This window comes from Rhinolophus ferrumequinum, chromosome 28 (genome assembly GCF_004115265.2).
Source record: "Rhinolophus ferrumequinum isolate MPI-CBG mRhiFer1 chromosome 28, mRhiFer1_v1.p, whole genome shotgun sequence".
Lineage (NCBI taxonomy): Eukaryota > Metazoa > Chordata > Mammalia > Chiroptera > Rhinolophidae > Rhinolophus > Rhinolophus ferrumequinum.
In genome coordinates, this window is record NC_046311.1 from 13,226,341 (window position 1) to 13,246,216 (window position 19,876).

At 44.6% G+C, this 19,876-nt stretch overlaps 1 protein-coding gene and 1 non-coding gene across 7 annotated transcripts in view; both read left to right on the forward strand.

The window, feature by feature from the left end:
• TJP1 (tight junction protein 1) overlaps positions 1–19,876 on the forward strand; it is a 194,128-nt gene that overhangs the window by 57,920 nt on the left and 116,332 nt on the right. The gene's annotated exons all lie outside the window — the stretch shown is intronic.
• On the forward strand, positions 10,503–10,577 carry LOC117019026 (small nucleolar RNA SNORD113/SNORD114 family). The gene has a single exon (XR_004422411.1). It is a non-coding gene; the product is annotated as a small nucleolar RNA SNORD113/SNORD114 family (small nucleolar RNA).

The following is a 19,876-nucleotide window of genomic DNA, read 5'->3' on the forward strand; positions in this document are numbered from 1 at the left end:
AGTGAATCACTTAGGTCACGACCTGGTCTGTTAGATAGAAGACACTTTTCTTAACTGGGGTTGACAGGTGTGTTTTTTTTCCCCTTAGAAGTGAATGGCATGTGTAACAGATGTTAACTTGCTCAATTGTTGGTTTCCACCTCTTCTAGTTCTTACCCGTTTCCTTAGAACCAAACTGATCCCTTTAGGGCAGGGTGAATGGTACTTCAGTGCAATTTATTAAGTAAAGGAGTGCTGTCTTAACAGAACGAGTTCATGGCAAAAAAGGGACCATTAATAATGAATAGTTCCCATTTTCCTGATAATTTTTTGAAGGTGTTTATAAATGGCACTAGGACTCTACTCCCGTAAACTTACGAGTGTTGTGATTGGATAGAAAGGTGTTTTGTTTTGTTTTGTTTCAATTAAGCCTGACGCCTGATTGTCTTCCATGTAATTAACTGAGTTTCTTTTATCCTTAGTGTACTAGTGATTTCTTCCTCCACTTATACTGTCGGTTAGAACAAAATACAAACTGATGACACTTGAGTGTTGACTTACATTTTCTCAAGTGGTTAAATCTAACTTTCAAATAACCAGCAAGTGGAAAAAATACAAGGCTCCATTTCCTTTCAGCGGAAAGGTTTTAAAAATTGCATTGCTTTATGGCCTATTTCTGTTTATTTCCCATTTTTCCATTTTCTCACAAAATGAAAGTTCAGAGCTCTCCATGATTCAAATTAAAGAACCAGATGTCACGTTGTTAATGATTTCATTTGGTATCTGGATTTTTTTCCCCTCTTGGAAATAGAGTTGTCTTAAGGGTTGATCATGTGAACCGGAGGGAAATGCAGAAACTTACGGCTTATTTGCCCATCTTATTTTAATTTTTGTAGTCCTTTTATTTCATCTTACTAAGAACAGTGAAATACAGAATTACAGGCTGGTTCTAGACATGTGAACAGTATAAAAATATCTGAATCAGAATTGAGCACTAAGCAAACACATCACCCGTTGAATAATGTTATTAAAAGTGACATTTGTTCACTGCTGAGGATCAGAGGGCCTCAAAAGCTTCTGTGGTTCTTGGATCTATGGAAGGAGAAAGCCCCAGGGATGTGATGTAGGGCATCCCTCCTCAGAGAGCTGGACTTTTGCAGAATTTTGCCTCAGAGGTCTATAATGCAGTTACGCTGCTGCCTAGAGTTGACTGAATTGAGCTACTGCTGTGAAAGCAAGAACAGTCACACCAAATATAACAACTGTGTAGCCAAGGAACATGCAGAAGGAGCCATGTGTGCTGTGGTCATCAGGATGCAGTGACCAGCGTCTCAGTGGCAGACGATCATCCTTCACCATTGGCCGAGCATTACCTCAACATCCTGTCCTTCTCCTCATCTGTTCTCCTCCTGTGACGTCACCTACTCCCGGAAGCCCTGCTAGATGGACGTCCCCCTTCGGAGTCCGCATGCCCTCCCTGCCTGACTTCCATATCCTGTGGGCATTTCTGGAACTGCGGTTGAACCTCGTACTGCAGAGGAATCTTTCTTTCTTTCACTAGACTGCGAACTCGCAGACGGTGGATTTCCCATCTCCCCACCCCGTGCGCATCTCTGGGCCTTGCAGAGTCAGAGCCAGGCACAAAGCAGCATTCAGCAGGGTTTGTTGATGTGAATGCAAACGTAACTTGACGACCCGCCGTGCCAGGCATTGGGCTGCGTGCTTGTAGACATTTATCACTCGTCTGATCCTCAGAGTCAGAAATTAAGTCACAGATTATGCAGATTATGTAGCTCCTCAGTAGAATCTGAACCTGTCTTACGCCACTACCCCACGACCTTACTACACGATGGAGACTGTAAGACAAGGATTTGATTGAAGACTTGCAGAGCATATAAGTGCTATTTTTTTTAAAAGGACAGAAATTATGTCCTTGACTTTCTTGCCATGAAGGGATTTGGCCAAAATCTGACAGTTTGCATGGTAACCTCTAAGATCTGAATTTAGCACTTGCATGATTAAATATTTCATTGGTCTTCCAGGTGAGGCAATTGTGTATATACCATGTTTCCCCGAAAATAAGATCTAGCCAGACCATCAGCTCTAATGCGTCTTTTGGAGCAAAAATTAATTTAAGACCCAGTCTTATTTTACTATAATAGAAGACTGGGTCTAATATAATACAAAATAATCAACATAATAATATATAATATAATATATAATATACTATAAGACCGGGTCTTATATTAATTTTTGCTCCAAAAGATGCTTAGAGCTGATTGTCCGGCTAGGTCTTATTTTCGGGAAAACAGGGTAATTACCAGTTTTGCCAAGTTACCTATCATGATTGAGACCCTGGAATATAGAAATTAAAAATGGATTATATTAGTGGAAAGAAAACTTACGTAACAATAGTCCTTTCACTTCTCCACCCATTCATCATAGTTTAATCACAATATATAGCAAATGATGCCCTGAAAGTGAGCATGGCTGTAGTATATTTTATAACGAGAATGCTGTACGGAGCTTACTTTGTTCTAGGTCACGGGTCAGCAAACTTTTGTAATGACCAAGAGGAAACGAGAAAAGTGACAGTTTCAACTCCTTTTTTCTGATGATCAAACTCCTCATGTGCCTTCCAGGGGCCTTTAAACCTCTCAGGAAACCTGGGGTGATATAGTGTGCTCATTTCCACTTCACTCAAGAAGAGGTTGGGGTTCCGAGGGCTTCCACAGCGTGGCCCTGACCACCTGTCTGGCGGCCTCCCTCCCGCTCACCCGTGCCCCTGACGCTGCTGTGCCCGCTGCCTGCCCCAAGGGCTGCCCTCACAGCTGGCCGGGTACACAGCACTGGCAAAAGTTCCCGAGGACAACAGAGAGAAAGCTAATGCGCTAAGCAGTTAGATGAGTGAATAACAACAACATTATGGTTAGAGGCAAAGGAGCGACTTACGAGTAATTGAGAACAAAGAAGAAAACAGGCTTTGGTTGCTAATGGAAAAGGAATAAGTTGAATACATAAAATAAGGACATGGGACTTTTCTGATCGGATATAATGAAAAACAGAAGAGATAGCCACTCCCTCAAGCTAGTGGAGGTACTCTGTTACCTACCAGTGTAGTGTGCTCAAAAAGCCGAGGATCGTGGCTTTTTAGGCTTTTTTTTTTATTATTATAAATTTTATTGGGGGATATTGGGGAACATTTTGTTTCTCCAAAACCCATCCGCTCCAAGTCGTTGTCCTTCCATCTAGTTGTGGAGGGCGCAGCTCAGCTCCAAGTCCAGTTGCCGTTTTCAATCTTTAGTTGCAGGGGGCGCAGCCCACCATCCCATGCGGGAATTGAACCAGCAACCCTGTTAAGAGCTCGCGCTCTAACCACCTGAGCCATCCGGCTGCCCCTTTCGGCTCTTTCTTTAGGAGTCACTTTCTGCCTCATGAAACGTTGGCTTAATTTTTTTCCGGGCTGCTGACGGTGCTTACGAAAGCAAAGAGGCCTGCTAGGATGATCAGTATCATCGCCTTCAGAGAGACCAACCCTTATGCTTCTGTGCGTATTTCCTTTCAGCCACCAAGCCATTATCACCGAGAGCTAATCAATGTGAATGAAAAATTCGAGTATCTTTTGGTCTTTTTTTATCAGTGATCTGTAACCTACATATTTTCATATATTTACTAAACATGTTTTTCATCATTTTCTCACTTCAAGAGAATCTGGGTAGGAAAAATGCTTCCAGTTTAAGATTCTATTAGCATTAGGTAACAAACATGCTGTGTTTCTCTTCTCTGACAGATTCTATCTGAAACATTCTGAAGCGCCACCATGAAATATAACGATTAAAATTCAAGAGATTTTTGCTTTCACAAAATAGCTGTTGGCTCTGTTGGGATTCCTTTATGTACTCACTAGTACCCATTCGGAATCTTTCCTAATCTAATCACCCCTAACCTAATCAAGTGTGTGGACAGAGCACGCCGCTCCATGTGTGCCGCACAAGTGACTGCATGTCTGTTCATCTGGCCCCAGACGCATAGTTAACGAAACCACCAGGGTAAAAGCTTCTCAAGGCAGTGAGACTGCCTTTCCCCCACTTTTTTGCAAAAGCCTACCTATTACATAAACGTTGCTTCACAGAATTTGAGTAACACAGAAAAATGGGCGGGGGCGGTGCCGAGGATGAAGAGAACAGGTACAATAAACCCGTTGTTCCCAAAGCTTTTGTTTCTGTAGTCTACGAAGTGGGACGAATAGAACACTGAAATACTGTTCAGAGAACTCTCTTTTTTGAGGCGTGCCCATTGTAAATTTGAACGGCAGTGAAAAGATGATGGTCGGAAAGGATCTGAGTCAAGAGTTTCTGGTGTCCAAGTGTGGTCAGGAACCTCAGGATGGGAGCTGGGGCCCGTAGATCCAGACTTTCCCGGGATGGCCCTGAGTTCAGAGCTTCCCATCCCTGTTGGCTTTTCGTCCTCGCCCGCAGTCCGGAGGGCCGACTCACCCCCACTTCCCAGGAGGACTGGAGCCCAGGGAGGGTTCACGTTGTTGAGTGGGCAAAGGTCTGAACTCCAGGTTCCTGACGTCAGGTGTTTGCAGGGCCGCGAAAGGCATCCTGGGAAAAGATGGTGCCAGTGGGACGGCACCGCGCATGCGCAGCGTGGGGGCGGAGCTTGCGCTGGACCCCGCGCCCTGAGTCCCGCGCCCTGCTGGGTCCTTGTGCCGGGCACACGCGGGCCGGCAGGGCTCCGAGGAGGACATCCCCCCTGCAGTCTCTTCTTAACAGCTCCTGCCCTCTCCTGTGGCATTGACTTGGCAGTGACTCCGCGTTTTGGGCAGTAGACGAGGGCACAGTGGGAAAGGCTCGCCTGTCGTCCTCTAGCAGTCGTGGAGACACGTACCATCTCATCTAGCTCTCCGCGCAGGACGAAGGGGGCCAATCGTGGGTCAACGCGTTTTGTACTGCCCGTGCCACAGGGATGATTCTGGGTGCGCCAGAACGGTGTGAGCGGTCGGTGCCATGTCTGCCGGTTCGTAATGTCCAGAATCTTACCCTTCTGCGGACTGCGACGACTGCGGTCGGGTTCCCGTGTCCTGGCAGCTGTCCGTGTTTGTCCCTCACGAGCCACACCGGCAGTGGCCCCGTGGCAGCGTCTGCCGTCGCTTTTCATCGCGGTGGGAGTGATTCGCTTGGGCCTTGAAGTTGTCAGGCGTGTCCTTCCCTTCCTGCGGCTTTTCCAGTGTCAAGAGCTTCCCGATGGTGTTAAGAATTACGCAAAATGGTGAAGGAGCTGTTCTTCTGATGGCCTGTTCCCCCTTAGGTCTCGTGTTGCTTCAAGGGGCTTCTCACAGTCCTTTTATGTTAAATGATATGGGAGAGATTTCACTTCCTGGCGGCGGGATTCTATCCCCCCTCCCAGTTTGGTGGGGCTTTTACACTGGGAGTGGTGGACCGGGGATGGGGTGTGTGGCCCCCCTGTATGGTTCACTGCGCAACTTCTGTTTGGCTGGGTGGGGCACGCAGCTGGAGGTCAGAACTACATCTGAAGAGAGGCGATGGGACAGGAGGAAAGAGAAAACAATGAAGCTGCCAGAAAGAGAATTTTGATGCAGAAGGAATGAGATATCTTACGGAAGAAACTATTATTATTATTTTTTGCTATGTGGTAGGTGGAAAACGTATAATTCTGCTATTATCCATGAAATCTTTAGTAAAACATATGACTTGATAATGCCTGTGGCATCGCATCTCTCTGGAGGGCGGGATGAATTACTGTGTGACCTCAACGAGGGAGACAGCTGGGAAGGGAATAGAGCCTGTCGTGCCATTTACACGAAAGTCCCCGCCCCCCAGTGCGGCTGCAAGAGATCCTGGGGGAGGAGTAAACGGAGGTGTCCTTACAAAGAACTGCTGTGGTTACTTGTGTTTAAAAATAATACTCAGCATATGGAAGTCACACTTCTTAAAAGCCCATTTTTTCTTTTCCTTTTTCAATTTACAAAGCTTGTTATTGCATTAATGAATATTTATTTTGCATGGATATTAATTATTTTATATGACTTGTTTAATTTTAGTTCATTGGATTTCCCTCAAACATTTTAAACTATGTTCATAGCTGTTTTTAAGCATTTAATATACCTGAGGCAAATTTACAATCTCAATAGAAAAAAAAAACCGCCTCAAACAAAATCTGATAAATTAGAGTAATCAACTTACCTCAAACATAGCAGTGTTATTTAAAGGCAATACATTTCTGATACATCGTTCAACTTTCAGATGATGAGACCATTCTGACAGGTTTTCTGAAATATTACTGACACTTTAAATGACATTCACTCAGAGATTATCTTGTACTTTACAGTAAAGCAAAATACAAACACACGTGCCATGAATTTGATTATTCTGCAGCCTCTCGTCTTAACTTTCTTCCCAGGACTGATTGTCCAGGTGAGGGAACAGATTTCCCTTCTCTTGGTCTTGGGGAGCAGGAGTCCTCGGCCTGCCACTGAGCACCATTTTAGGGGGCAGTTTTCAGCTATGGCACTTGGTGACGTTCAGTCTGTCTCTGCTGCCCCTTTGGGTTCTGCATTCTCCTGTTATTCTGTTGGGCTTTCAGCCCCACTCTGTAGTCCTTTGAATAACATCCCTTTGTAATGGACATTCCTCTCGTGCTTCTGTCAGGGGCACATTCCAAAGACATAAGTGAAAGGCATGAAGTGCCTGCCTCTGGAGTTCTGGGAACATTGAGCCAGAGCCACTCCTTACGTAGGTTTTCCTCGCGTAGTGTCAGGGTGTACAAGGTGGCGATGGGAACAATGAAAACTTTCATGCGGAACGTTTTCGTGTTACCCATGTTAGAAAACGAATTAATTGTCTTTTAACTTGAACTGATTGGTCGTTTTAAGTATAAGTATACTGTTTAATGTACACTTAATTCATAATGGGCTTTTTATGACTTTATTTTGGGGAAAACAATTGGGACTTTAGGGTGCTCTGGGAATTATTATACTTTGAAATGAATGGTAATGCTACATTAATGCCTTTTGGTCTAGTCCTTGCTTTTTTAACAGGTTATGGGTGTGGGTGTGTGTGATGTAATAATATGTGTAACGTATATATACACTTCATATATATGAACATACACATACATGAAATGGATATATATAGTATTTTAGTAAATGTTTTAATGAAATATTTTAATATACATAAATCTAAATTTAAAAAATAGTTCTCTCCCTCATTGAATATGCAATTAGTATCTTGATTTTTTTAACATTATATCATAAAAACTTAAACATTATTACACATTGTTTCCAAGCATCATGTGAAAAGACTGCATAGTTTATTTAACTGCTCTTTAATGCATTTTCACATTGTCTCCAATTTTTTTCACTGTGATAAGCATCTTTGTGCACAGACAGTATTTTATTATGTGTAATTGTTTCCTTAGGCTAGATAGAGTCCCAGAGTGAAATTACTGGGTCATAGGTACCAGTATACTTAAGACACCAGTTACATATGTTGCCAAATTTCCTTCCCCAAAGTTTGTGCTAGTTGACTGGCTACTAGCAAATCTGGTAACAAATGTTACAGGTCTGTTTATTGGAAATCTCTTAGTCTTTGGTGACCATTTTTAATTCCAAATATTTTTTCCAGTGTGGTGTTTCTTTTCCAGAAATATCACATACATATTTTTTACCTTAAAACTTTTTTTGTCGTTAAACTCTAATAGGTTGGTGCAAAGGTAATTGTGATTTTTGCAATTATTTTTAACCTTTTAAACTGCAATTTCTTTTGCACCAATCTAATAGAATTTACCGTTTCCCTGAAAATAAGACCTATCCAGACCATAGGCTCTAATGCGTGTTTTGGAGAAAAAAATATAAGACCCGGTCTTATATAAGAGCTGGTCTGATACTATATTAAAATAAGACCGGGTCTTACATTAATTTTTGCTCCAAAAGACACATTAGAGCTGATGGTCTGGCTAGGTCTTATTTTCGGGGAAACATGGTATAATGTTTCAGTTTTGGGAATTGAATAAGGGCGCCTTTTTTTTCCATCTGAATTGCTACCTAGTTGGCATAATCCTTCCCTAATTTCATTTGATTGATTTGTGATCTCTGTATAATATGTGTAGGTTTTATTTCTGGGTTGTCTTCTCTGGTCTGTGTGTTTCTTCCAGAGCCACACCGCTTAAAATACTATCTGATAAGGCTGACCCCTTCAGGGTACTTCTGCAAATTTTCTTTGTAATTCTTGCCTGTTTGTTCTTTCAGATGAATTTTGGGATACTTTTGTTGAATTTACAAATTATTTTAGGAAAAACTGGCCAAGTAAGTTTTTAGTCATCCCAGTCGAACATGGACTATGTATATGTTTACTCAAATCTTACTTTTTGTATTTCTCACAGAATTTTCCAATTTTCTTTAAATAGGTCACACACTTCTCATTATAGGTATTACCACGTATTTTGTAATTTGTGTTTTGATGTGTTTTTCATCATATTTTTAGACTGCTGATAACTGACATTTTGATTTTGTGTATCTTGTATTCATTCATTCACTTATATTAAATCTAATCGTCATCTTCTCAAAATAAATCTTTTATTATCTTTATAATATTTAAGTGTTGGTTTCTGTCTCATCGTCTTTTAGCATTGGCCTGAATTTCTTGAAATTTTTAAAATAACAAAACATTTTCAAACGATAAAATAGTAATACTTTAAATTAATAAAAATGTAATGAAGTATGGTTAGTGGCATGATATGCTTTACTTCTTGAAGAGACATTCCAGGGGATCTTACTAAAGGATAGGTTTTGACGTAACCTGGTTTTCCTGCACTGATGTTTACACTTATATATGCACACAATGTTTTTAAGTTGGCGTCTCATCTAGCTTGGTTATGTTGGCTCAAGGAACAGGCAAAGCCTGGATTACAGTTGATGAGGGGTTTTCAAATCTAAAATTATCGAGTGGAACTTGTGCTTATTGAAATGTCTCAAATGTCTCTTCCCTGCTCTTTACAAGCCTCCTTTCCCTGCTTTTTTTCTTTTGTTTGTTTTTTGTTTTAGTTTTTTTTGACTCTGAGCTATAGATTCTATTTCTCAGCCTAAAGTAGTTTCTAAGAACAGTCCTTTCTCAGTTTGGGGGGATGGGTTCCAGGATTCCTGTGGGTACCTAAAGCCATGGGCGCCCAAGTCCCTTGTACAACGTGGTGTAGTATTTGCAATAACTTGTTTGCATGTGAGCTACAGCAGGGTCGCTTACACATTAACTTCATTCTCCAGCGCAGTGCTTACAGCGTGGCAAACTTAAGCTTTGCCATTTGGAACTTTCTGAGGTGTTTTGTTTTTTTTCCAAATATCTTCAATGCACAGTTGGTTGAGTCCATGGACACGAAACCTGCGGTGACGGAGGGCCGACTGTACTGCAGACCGAGCCACGTGATGCAGTTCTTACTGGTCTGAGGCAAAATAATAATTTAAGAAAAAAGTAAAGTGTGTTTCATAATGTGAATTTATTCTACTTCAAGAATTGCTCTTTACGGAAATAGTGGCTTTCCCATGTTGTACAAAATCGTTCCAAAGGTTCTTAGACAGCAAAACAAAAGGTTGACAATTCGAGGTCAGTCCTGTTTTCCTCCCTCACTTTTTTTTTTTTTTTAAAGTCACTGGCCCAAAGCAGAAAAGAAAAGCAGATTGGCAGATTGTGTATTATTTTACACACAAATAGTTCTTGGTGTTATTTTAAAGGTTAAAAATGCCAGGTAGTCATCTGTTGCCTGTCCTCAGCATCATGGGGCGGGGTGGGGAAGGAGCATTTACTGATAAAGGAGGAGGGAGAGGAAGGGACAGCGGGGAGACAGCCTGGGAGCTGCCGCTCTCACTTTGTGACCCCAGGGAAGTTGCCAGTATGCTCTGAGCCTTGTCCCGTCCGTACAAGAATAACCTGTGACACATCTGGTGAATGTTGGGGTTTCCTGTCAAAACTTGGAGTATGTGTAGGGGAGAGGGCAGGGCCCAGATTGACAACAGAGCCTGAAAAGTAGGCGAGTGTGAGGGGTGTGGAGTCACGGAAAGCAGCCCTGTCTGGGTCGGCCTGGCGGTTCTAGAGAGGAGCTGCCAGGCCTGAGAGCGTCTGGCTCCTGTCACCTCGCCTTTCCACTTCACGTTAAGCGCTGCCTTGGAAGGTTGCCACTCAGGACGATGGAAGCCTTCCCTCCGTGTGCACACTTGGCAGCGAGTGTGAGTGGTCCCCTGTCCTTGCCGGCCCAGCCACCTTCCTCCCTGGCCAAAAGGCCTTCTTGTGCAGTCTTTCTTGCTCATGTGAAGCAGAAGAGGGGGCTAGCTTCATAGACCTCTTAGACCGCTTCAGTTAGCCTCCTGCCATGGTGCTAGTGGCAGGCTAGTGCGGGTTGCACTTATTTGTGCAAATGTCCCAGCTCTGCTCACTTGCACACACCGTGCGGGCACTTTTGTAGTTAGGACAGTGATGCCCTATGAAATGTGGGCATGCGATACAGATTTGTAGATCAATGATGAGAACTGCCAGCGTGTGAGTCATGGATGATGAATAATACGTGTCTGGAACTTTGAGATCCAACACACACACGCGCACACACACACACACACACACAAGATTTGCAGACTAAAAGAATGAATGGGAAAGCCTTCAGATATTACTGTCAAGACAGTTGCAGAAAATGTAACTGTTCGTTCTACCTTTGCACAGGTTAGTTTTTAGTATATGTCGCGTGTATTACAAAGCTCCCCTGTGATGTTTTCATTATTGCATTGTTCTGCCTAGCTCTGCCGCTCCAATCTTGGGCCACTGGGTTAGAGTTTCTGTGTTTGAAAAGGGAAGAGATAGGAAAACAGAGGTTGTCCAAATGTAATGTACAGAAGAATGAGATGAGGTGCTTATTAAAACTGTAGGTGTCCGGCTCTGAGGGCTGCGGGCCAGGATGGGGGGTAGGGGACTGCAGGTCTAATACACCCCCCAGTGGTCCGCGGAGCATCTGCTCAGAACCATTGAACAAGGCTTCTCCAGCTCTATTTTAAAAGGGTACTTCAGGCATTACAGGCATGTGTTTGTAAGTCACTTTCTTTCAAAACATGTTTGTTTTTCCTAGTGCGAATTCAGTGCAGCAACAAGTACAAGTAATGAGCACGTGCCAGATAATTTAGCAGAAAAGGTCTGCTTCCAGATTCTGTGCAAGGAGAGAACAGTTAACGGGATGTCCATGCTTTAGTGGGGTGCCCTTACTGTTTGGTCTAAAGACTTTTTCCCAGACATTTTGAACATCCAGGACTTTCCGTACTTATCATGTGGTCACTTTATAATAGCACGATAGTGGAGCTCTGTTGTGACACTTTCCCCCTAAACACGAGGCTGTCAAGCTCCATGTACATGATTTGGCTGCTGTTTCATAAACTTGAGCTGTAAATATTTTATGCATAGACTATATCCACAAATTGTGAAAGATTTATTAAAAATTCACCATTCATTGAAATGCAGCTCTGCATCACTGGAGACTTTTTCTCTTAAAGAAGAAGAGAGAAAGAAAGGCCTATCTTTATAATTAAAGCCAGAAATGAAACACTGCCTCAAAACACCTGTTTTTCTTCTTTGTCCTTTGGTCATTCTTCTATTAAATGGCATTGATAGAATACGTGATCTCAGGATTAAAAGGGCGGGGGCACCACTTCACTGCTAAAAAGTGTGTGTCTGTGTGTGTGTGAAGGTAAGGAGACACTTGTTGTGAGGCAGATATGTATGAGATTACCTTTATTTTATAATTGTATCCTTCAGTCATGATACAAAGTTAATCTCCCATTGAGGAGTAAATTTGTTATTTAAGCAACTTGAAACAATTCAGAGTCAAAAAGAACACAGACGAACACTCTGCATTCCGTGCATTCTCTGAACTTTCTGCACAGAACAGCCACCAAGCCCTTCTGGAACATTCTTACTGGAAAGCTTTCCAAGCTGCAGGAAATGGACCCAGCCTTACTCTAAGTCCCAAGGCAAGCCTAGTGCTTGGAAAAAATCTTCTGCTTTATTAGAGTCCAAATTAAATTTCTGTGACAGTCGTTGGAGGAAGCAGGTCTGTATCCAGTGGACTTCAAGCTGTGTACGATCAAATAGAGGTCTGTCCACGTGGGCTTGGACAGGGTATTTGTTAGGTGTTCTGTCTACCGAGAACAGTAGTTCTGACACTCAAGGGGATGCATTTTTTTTCATTAATGAGATTAGTTCTTTCAAACAACCATGTCAAAAGGATTTAAATGCTTTAGGCATCTTTGTACTCCTTCCATCTGGAAGTCCTTGGAGTGGCAGGCTCCAGAGGGGCAATAGAAAGGCAAAGGCAAGAGTCAGAGGCTTTGGGGAGTGATGACGTCGTCGATGACATCATCACCACAGCCGGGGGAGTGAGCCGCCGACTGCTCAAATCTGGGGTCTATGTAGCTGTGTCTAGTCCCTCTCAAAAACACCCTCACCAAATTGATCCAAGAGTTGCTTTTGTTTGTTTTTTAACCTACAGGGCTCTTCAAACTGTTAGACCTTGAGGAGGGTAATTAGAGAGGGGCGTCCTCTGTTAAGCAGGGAGATACACTAGCTCTTTGACTTGCCCCACACATTTAATCCAGCCGCCTAATTCTCTTAGGAATTTTGTACTTAAACTAGTTACCGATTTCATTTGGGTCCTGTTTCCTCTTCTGCGCGCGACATCATGTGCCTCCTGGTCATTTGGTGGCCCATTTTCTGCAGTCCATTGAATGAGCTGATTTAGAATGAAAGTCACAGAATCATTTTTAGAAAGATTAATGGGGCCGGGGGGTCATTTCATGTTTAAGGTCTGCCCTGTTGTGTAGCTTTGAGCCCATTGAAGAAGTAATCTCCCATTCTATGTCCTGCAGTCGAATGTTAAGCCACATCTTCTAACATCTTTTGCATCTGTCACTGCTTGACGTGAAGTTATTTTTTAAAAAGTGAATTTTATTTAATGCGGGATCCTGAATGCATAAAGATTAGGTGCAGAACGCTGCCAGACCAAAGCAGCAAAGTAGCTGACACATTGTACAGAAAATTGGAGCAGAAGTGAGGAGAAACTTCAGATTTACATGAACTGAAATGCGTCCATTTTGCGAGCGTCCTGGTTCCTTAAGGCTTCGCCATGTCCCATAAATATGAGATGTAAGCATCTGGGAGGTGGGAAAGGTTTGCGGCGATTTCAGGCTGCGGACAGATACGTGCTGGTTGCTCAGATTTGGCTTCACGCTGCTGCCTCGCCCCCGAAGTCTTCAGAGGGATGGAGGGCAGCGGTCTGGGTCACTTTTCCGCCTTTCCGTCGTCTCGGTTATGCGCGCGTGGCCGGAAGGTGTGCTGTACCAACCTGGAGCTCGAGCAGACCCATCTTTCATCATGTAGAGCAAAGCAACCCAGTAGAACTTTCCGCACTGTTCAGTATGGTTGCCACTAGCCACCCGTGACGGGGGGTCATTTGAAATGTGGCTTTACGGTGTCATTGAAATAGTCACCTGCTGCCATATGAGACAGCAGAGGCACAGAGTCTGGGCTGAAGTAGCAACTCATTTGGTCACTGGAGATGCAACCCGCAGAGACGATGGCGACACTTTCCTCCTAGTGGGAAAACCAAAGCCCACCGCCTGTGTTTGGGGGAGAATTTACAGACTTGAGCTCGGCCTCTCCAGGAGAAGTTCGTCCTCAGATCCTTGCACAAATGGTTGGCTTTAGGAATTCCTGGAACAGGTGGAAAAGCGGACTCAGATAAGTTGAAGAGAACAGAATCAGTCGGCTGTCGTGTTCAACTGCAGTGAGGTACGGAACACAATAAAAGTTGAAAACAAACTCGAAAGCACTTAAACAGCCTCACAGGTATTGTTTGAAAGTTCAGACTGGAGTCTTGCCTTCCTCTTGGCTGCAGGTGATTACGGTGCCTCCTCGAGTTGCCCACCCAAGGGGCAAGTACACGCTTTGCTTCAAGTCCCCATGGGTTGCCAGGCTTCGATTCAGCACTCCTTATGAGGATCTGCTGGCTGAGTGGCAGGTGTGGGCCCGTGGGGAGTGGGAAACCCTTGTGGAAGAGATCTCAACCTCCCTCAAGTCAGGATTTTGGTTCCTGCAGCCCCGGCAGCATGCAGACATACAACACATGCTACCGTCCACTGAGGAGGAGAATGAAAATGCAACATCCTTTAAACATTGTTTTAATTGGTATCAATGGCTCCTTGTAACCCTGAACTGTCTTTACTCCCACGGTCCTACGGCTGTATATGCGTGTCCATATCTTTATGTGATGTTTGGGTACAAATACATCATTAGAAACGTCACTATATTAATCATTGTAATATTAATACTGCTATGCATTCATTAATTTGTGTTTAAAGCCATTCATCATTGAATAAGGAATGAGACTTTTTGTCCCCAAGGCTCACGATCAAGTTTGCAAACAAACTGACATTTTTTATTCTAAATTTGTTTAAAATGGTGATTGTGCTAGTTTTTACTTGACGGAGAGAATTTCGTTAACATGGATTCCAAGGGAGGAGCAGCCACTCTAGGTTCATTGTGATGCCGTTTCATCCGCTCCGAGAGAATGTGGACAGTGATTTGCTGAGGTTTCTCCTCTTCCAGAAGAGGCCGGATTCCTTTGCTAAGCCGGGCCATTGTCCCGGCCGGCTGTCTGCTGTGGGCTCGTCTCGTGGTTGACGACGCCCCGTTCTCATTGTGTACACTGTTTGTAAGGCTTGCCCTCCTTCCCAACTGCTGTGGGGACCAAGTTCCAGTGAGCCGAGGGCCTGATTGCTTCCGGCAGCACACGGTGGGGACTTCTTCGCAGGGCTCTGCAGCCCCGTCACTGACGTGTTCCTACTGTCACCCTGTCACCCGACTCTTCAGAGAGGAAGGAGGCCATGACATAGGCCCCACGTGGCCACACCTCCACTACTGTTATTTGGTGTGACGGTGGGTGGTGACAGTCATGAGTGGCAGCCTGAAAGAGAACCTGGAGTGTCATTGTCAAAACACTACACTCGCCGGGGTCGGTACATTTTAGGGGCGAGGAGATGGGAGATGAGAAGGGGGAGAGAGAAGAACGCTGCTTTTCTTTCTGCCCCTTTGTCTTGTTTTTGAGCCTCTTGGTTGGGAGCTGGGTCTAATGGTGTACTTGGTGCAACGCCAACTGTGCTTCTTATTCTCAGCAAAATGTAAAACAACGATCTGCAGTTCCACCGACACCAGAAAGGTTTGCAGACTTATCTGGAGACAACTGCCTGTTTGGAGCAGCCCCCATGAGGTCCTGGAGACCACAAAGCCCGGAGCCTCGTCCAGGCACGGAGCCGGCTTCACGCCCTCCTTGGAGGAAAAGGAGAGCCCGTGCTTGAGCCCTACCAGATGAGAATACTAAAACATGAAACTAAAAACGATTGCCAAGCCCACGAAAACTGCCTTGATCGTCAGCCAGCATCCCTCTCTGTTTTCTTTACATTTCCAATTTGATTCAGGAAAGAAACGTACTGGTCACAGGAGGTTTGCTGTCCCAAAGAAGAGTGTGGCCCCCGGCGCCAGGAAGTGGGGCCCCCAGCGCCAGGAAGTGGGGCCCCCAGGAGTGCGTTTGTGTAGCACAGCCTGTGGTGTCTTCTCCAAGGTGTTTCCAGCACCTGGATTAGGTTTGGGCTGCGAGGGACGTCACCTTTGAACTTGGGAACAACTGATATCCAGAATTCATGTGTTTAAACCTGGAAGAGGAAATCCCTCACAAGTGTATATCTGGACAAATACAGTCAGTTAGTCTACTTAATAAGAAATTCTTTTGCCAGATAGACATTAAAAGAAACGTTCAGAACTGCTTGTTGAATGAAATGTGCATGCCTGCAGTTTTCTGTACAATTCCACCCATCCTGCCAGACCCATTTCAAATGCAGCTTTGAACCTCAAAAATGACTCCGTACCCATCCATCTGCTTGTGAAGGATGGCACGTCTGTGGGACTTCATCTCTGTCGCAAAGGGCCAGCTTTCTCCAGTATCTGAGATACGTTTCAGTTCTACTCTCCTTGAATTGTGTTTTGTTTGTCCATTATTTTCTGTTCTGGTCTGTGCTTTCATCTTTGTTTTATATTTTAAATTTGCCTTTGAGTTCATGGCGCGTCAGAATCATTGCTGATGGAAAGACAATAAAAAGATTTAAATCTGGAGCGAGTGAGGAATGTAAGATGTTGCCACATCATCTAGGACAGTACAAGTAATTCCACGCTCGTGCTCACAGGGTAAGGTACCTCTCTAACCCAACCCTGGGGCATTCTAGGCTTTGCGAGAGAAGCACAGCAGGGCTGAATGTGTGTCACACGGGAAGGTAAGTGGTGTGGCAGAGTCTGTTGGCTGACCGCCTCCCAGCACCAGGTTGTCTGTCGCGCCCACAGGTCGCTTCTCCCGCAGCTGACCGCCTGGCTGCCTTCCCACGGCTGTCTGCTGCTGGGTGTTCAGACCTGCCCTCCTTCAAAATACCCCAGAAAACAGAGAAGTGTCTCTAAGGCCCTCTATTCTGAGAAGCAGCGTAGTAGCTCAACAATTGTTTATTCACCTTTTTGATTGACATTTCTCGTGTGTCTTATATAGCAAGAAATCTATTTTAATATCTTCTTGCAGTTTGATTTCATTGTTGAATAAGAAGCCACCCCCGAACTTGGTGGCTCGTTCGTTACTCTCTGTTCTGGTTCTCGGAAGTGGTTCTCATGGAATTGCATTCAGACAGTGTTTGGCTTGGACTCCTGTCAGTGGTCGCCTGGGCTGTACGTCCAGGATTCCAGGATGGTTCTCCACGTGCATGTGTGGTGCTTCTGCGGGGAGGGCTGGGCCGGCTGAGGGCTGACTGGCTGGCACCTGTCTCTCTCCAGCCATCTCCCCATGTGACTAGTGTGCAGATCTTCATAGGAAGGTCTGGCAGGGCATTTGGGCTTCTCCACAGCAAGCATTCCAAGAGGCGCCGGTGGCAGCTTATTCTTCAGAATGAGGTCTCAGAAGTCACCAGAGCTCCGCTTCTACGACATCCAAGGGGAGGGGATTGCCCAGGGGTGAAAGCGGGAGATTTAGCTCTCGGTGGGATGGTAGAACGGGGATGATTAGCTATGACAGCCAGAAAACCAACTACATGCATTTCTAGATTCTGTAATATTTTGTACATTGTTAAACATCTTCTAATTTGACCGTTACTCGCACAGTATTTGAAGTATCTCCCTTTGACCTCGTTTCCTGTTTTGCATGGTTTCTTAGACGTGGACGGGAAGTCACCCAAAAGTTGGGTAAGTGAGCCTTGAGCTGCAGACAAAGGCTTCAATTAGCAGCAGTCGGAGTGTTGAGTGTCTTCTGGAGAGGCGTGTCTTCCGTCCTCTCTGTCTGGTCAAAATACCGCAGTGTTCAGAGCACAGCTCTTGGAAGTGGCTCCTTCCCGCCTCCCAAGCCCGCAGGAGTTGGTGGCGGGAGAAGGTCCAGCTGGAGGGGGAAAGCCGGTGAGTTCCCCTGTGACTTTGGGCAGGTGATCACACATGCACAGCCACGGTTTCCTCTCTCTGAATATATCGGTCAGTAACCATGTACGGTGTAGTAATTTCCCCGTCCTTCCTCGTCCTTCCCTTTGCATTTGGCCTCAGTTCAAACTTTTCCTCTCGAGTCCTCCAGCAGGATGTGTTACTGAGGAAGTTCCTTGCGAGGACAGTTCCCCTGCCAGGAATGGATAAGGGCACGTTACGTAAAACCTGGAGGGCAGGCTTTCCTTTTCAGGTCAGCGTTCAGCTGCAAGCTAAAGGGGGAATCGACAGCCGCGTTTTCTGTGTTCATTCCAGACACTTTCCCAGGGGTGCAATACATCCAGCCTGCCTGTTTGCAGGACCATAGTTACTTAACAAGCGAACTCCCAAGTTTCAGAGTCTTCGGGTTCATCAACTCTAACCCTACCTGCTGAGTTGGTGAGATGTGTTGCTGTCTACTTGCGTGGCCCTGTGTTTTGTAAGATAATTTCACATCCTTAAGAAAAAATAGCTTTTACACGCAAGATGCACATGAAATGTATTAGACAACTGTTCTAACATTTTGTTTCTCTCCCTCTGGTTGACCTTCCACCTGTGTTTCAATCCCATCTCTACTCTGCCCAGTGGTTATTTCCTGGTGGTGACTTATCTTCTTTACACATTCATTCATTCATTTGTTCATTCATTCAACAGATGCTATTTTGCGGGCCTGCTCTGGGCTATATAAGTATTATACAGGAAAGAGAGAAGGGCGTCGTCCTGCCTTTATGATGCTGGAGCCTTATAATTGGAAATACATTTTTTAAAAAGGGTGCTCGGGCCTCGTGAGTGAGCTCACAGGTCATTAGGGCCACGCAGTGAGCTTTCTAATCATGTGATGTCTCTACTGTGTTCGTCTGATGTGACAAGGAGGGCATCATCAGTGCGTGTCTGTGTCACGGGCAGTGTCCGTGGGGCGTGTGGTTCAACCTGACCACAGAGCCGGCAGCCCTGTGCCTTCCACAGCGTTGACCTTGGAGCAGAAGCTCAGATCATGGTAGTATGTTTGTAGGATAAATTCTCTGTGGTCCAGAGTTTGGTGAGAACACGCGTACATGTTTCCTAACTTTTCGTAAACATGGCCACGTTCCCCAGACATATTACCATCTTACCCAGACTGCCCTCCGCGGTGTCAGTGGGTGTCAGTGGGTGACCCCAGGCCTTCCCCAGGGTTTTGCCTGGTGGTGGGTAAAATAAACAGTACCTCATGGTTTATTTGATTTTACCTCTTGAAGAGGGTGTGCTGTTGAGCCTCTTTGTATGATTTCTGTCTTGTTTTTGAGATCTGTATTTCTCTCCTGTGAATTTTCTGTACACATTCCCCATTATTCTGTTGGTTTGTTGATCTTTCACTTGTTTGAGTGAGCCCTTTCTGAATTAAGGAAGTTAGCCCTTTATGTCAGTGTTGCACATGCTTTCCCTGTTGGTTGTTTGATTCTGAGGGTTACGTCCTGGTAGAAAGAGACCGTCTCTCCCGGCCTTGACGTTCACGTGCTCACTCATCACCCACACTTTCTCTCACGGCTTCACTGTTACATTTAGAAACTGATTCATCTAAAATTCACTTTCAAATAAGATTGGGAGGACTCTGGCTTTATTTTTTCCAGTTGCATTAAACACATGTATTAAGTAATCTCTTTTCTTGAAATGCTACCTTGATGGTAATATAATATATCTTTATCATGTACCTTTATATTAAATTGAATTCGCTTCAACATTTTTAATCCTTTATTTTGAACCATTGTTTATTTCTTCTCCAATTCCAAATTGTTTTGATATTGAAGCTTCATAATCTGTATTATCTGCAAGGGCTACTTTCCACTCATGAGTCTTTATTTGCAGATTTTTCCCCATGGTAAAAACCTTGCTTTCTAAAGTTTTGCAAAGTTTGTTAGCAGGAGCAAAAATCTTTGTCTTATGTCCTCAGAACCGGTTTCTAAAGGAAATTTGAAAAATCTTAAGTTGGGGCTGTTTTACTTAGAAGGTTCACGTTCTCGTTTAACACTGGGAACCTAGTACGTGCAGTGCCACACAGGGTGAGCCGTTTCAGTCCCTCGATTTAGTTTTTCATTCCCTTGCTTCCTTTCCATCAGCGTTTATTGCGCGTTGCTGTGTGCATGGCTGGGGAGTGACAGGAGAGCCAGCATTCCCTGACTCAGTGACAGCACAGCCGGCTTAGCCTGTCCTTGTCACTTAGCCGCACACACGGGCCCAGTGTTAGAGCTCGTGGCGATATTTTGTACGAAGCCAGAACACCAAGAAAGGGAAAGAAGCCTCCTCGGCAACTGTGTCTGCATTTTACCCTAAGCCATTCA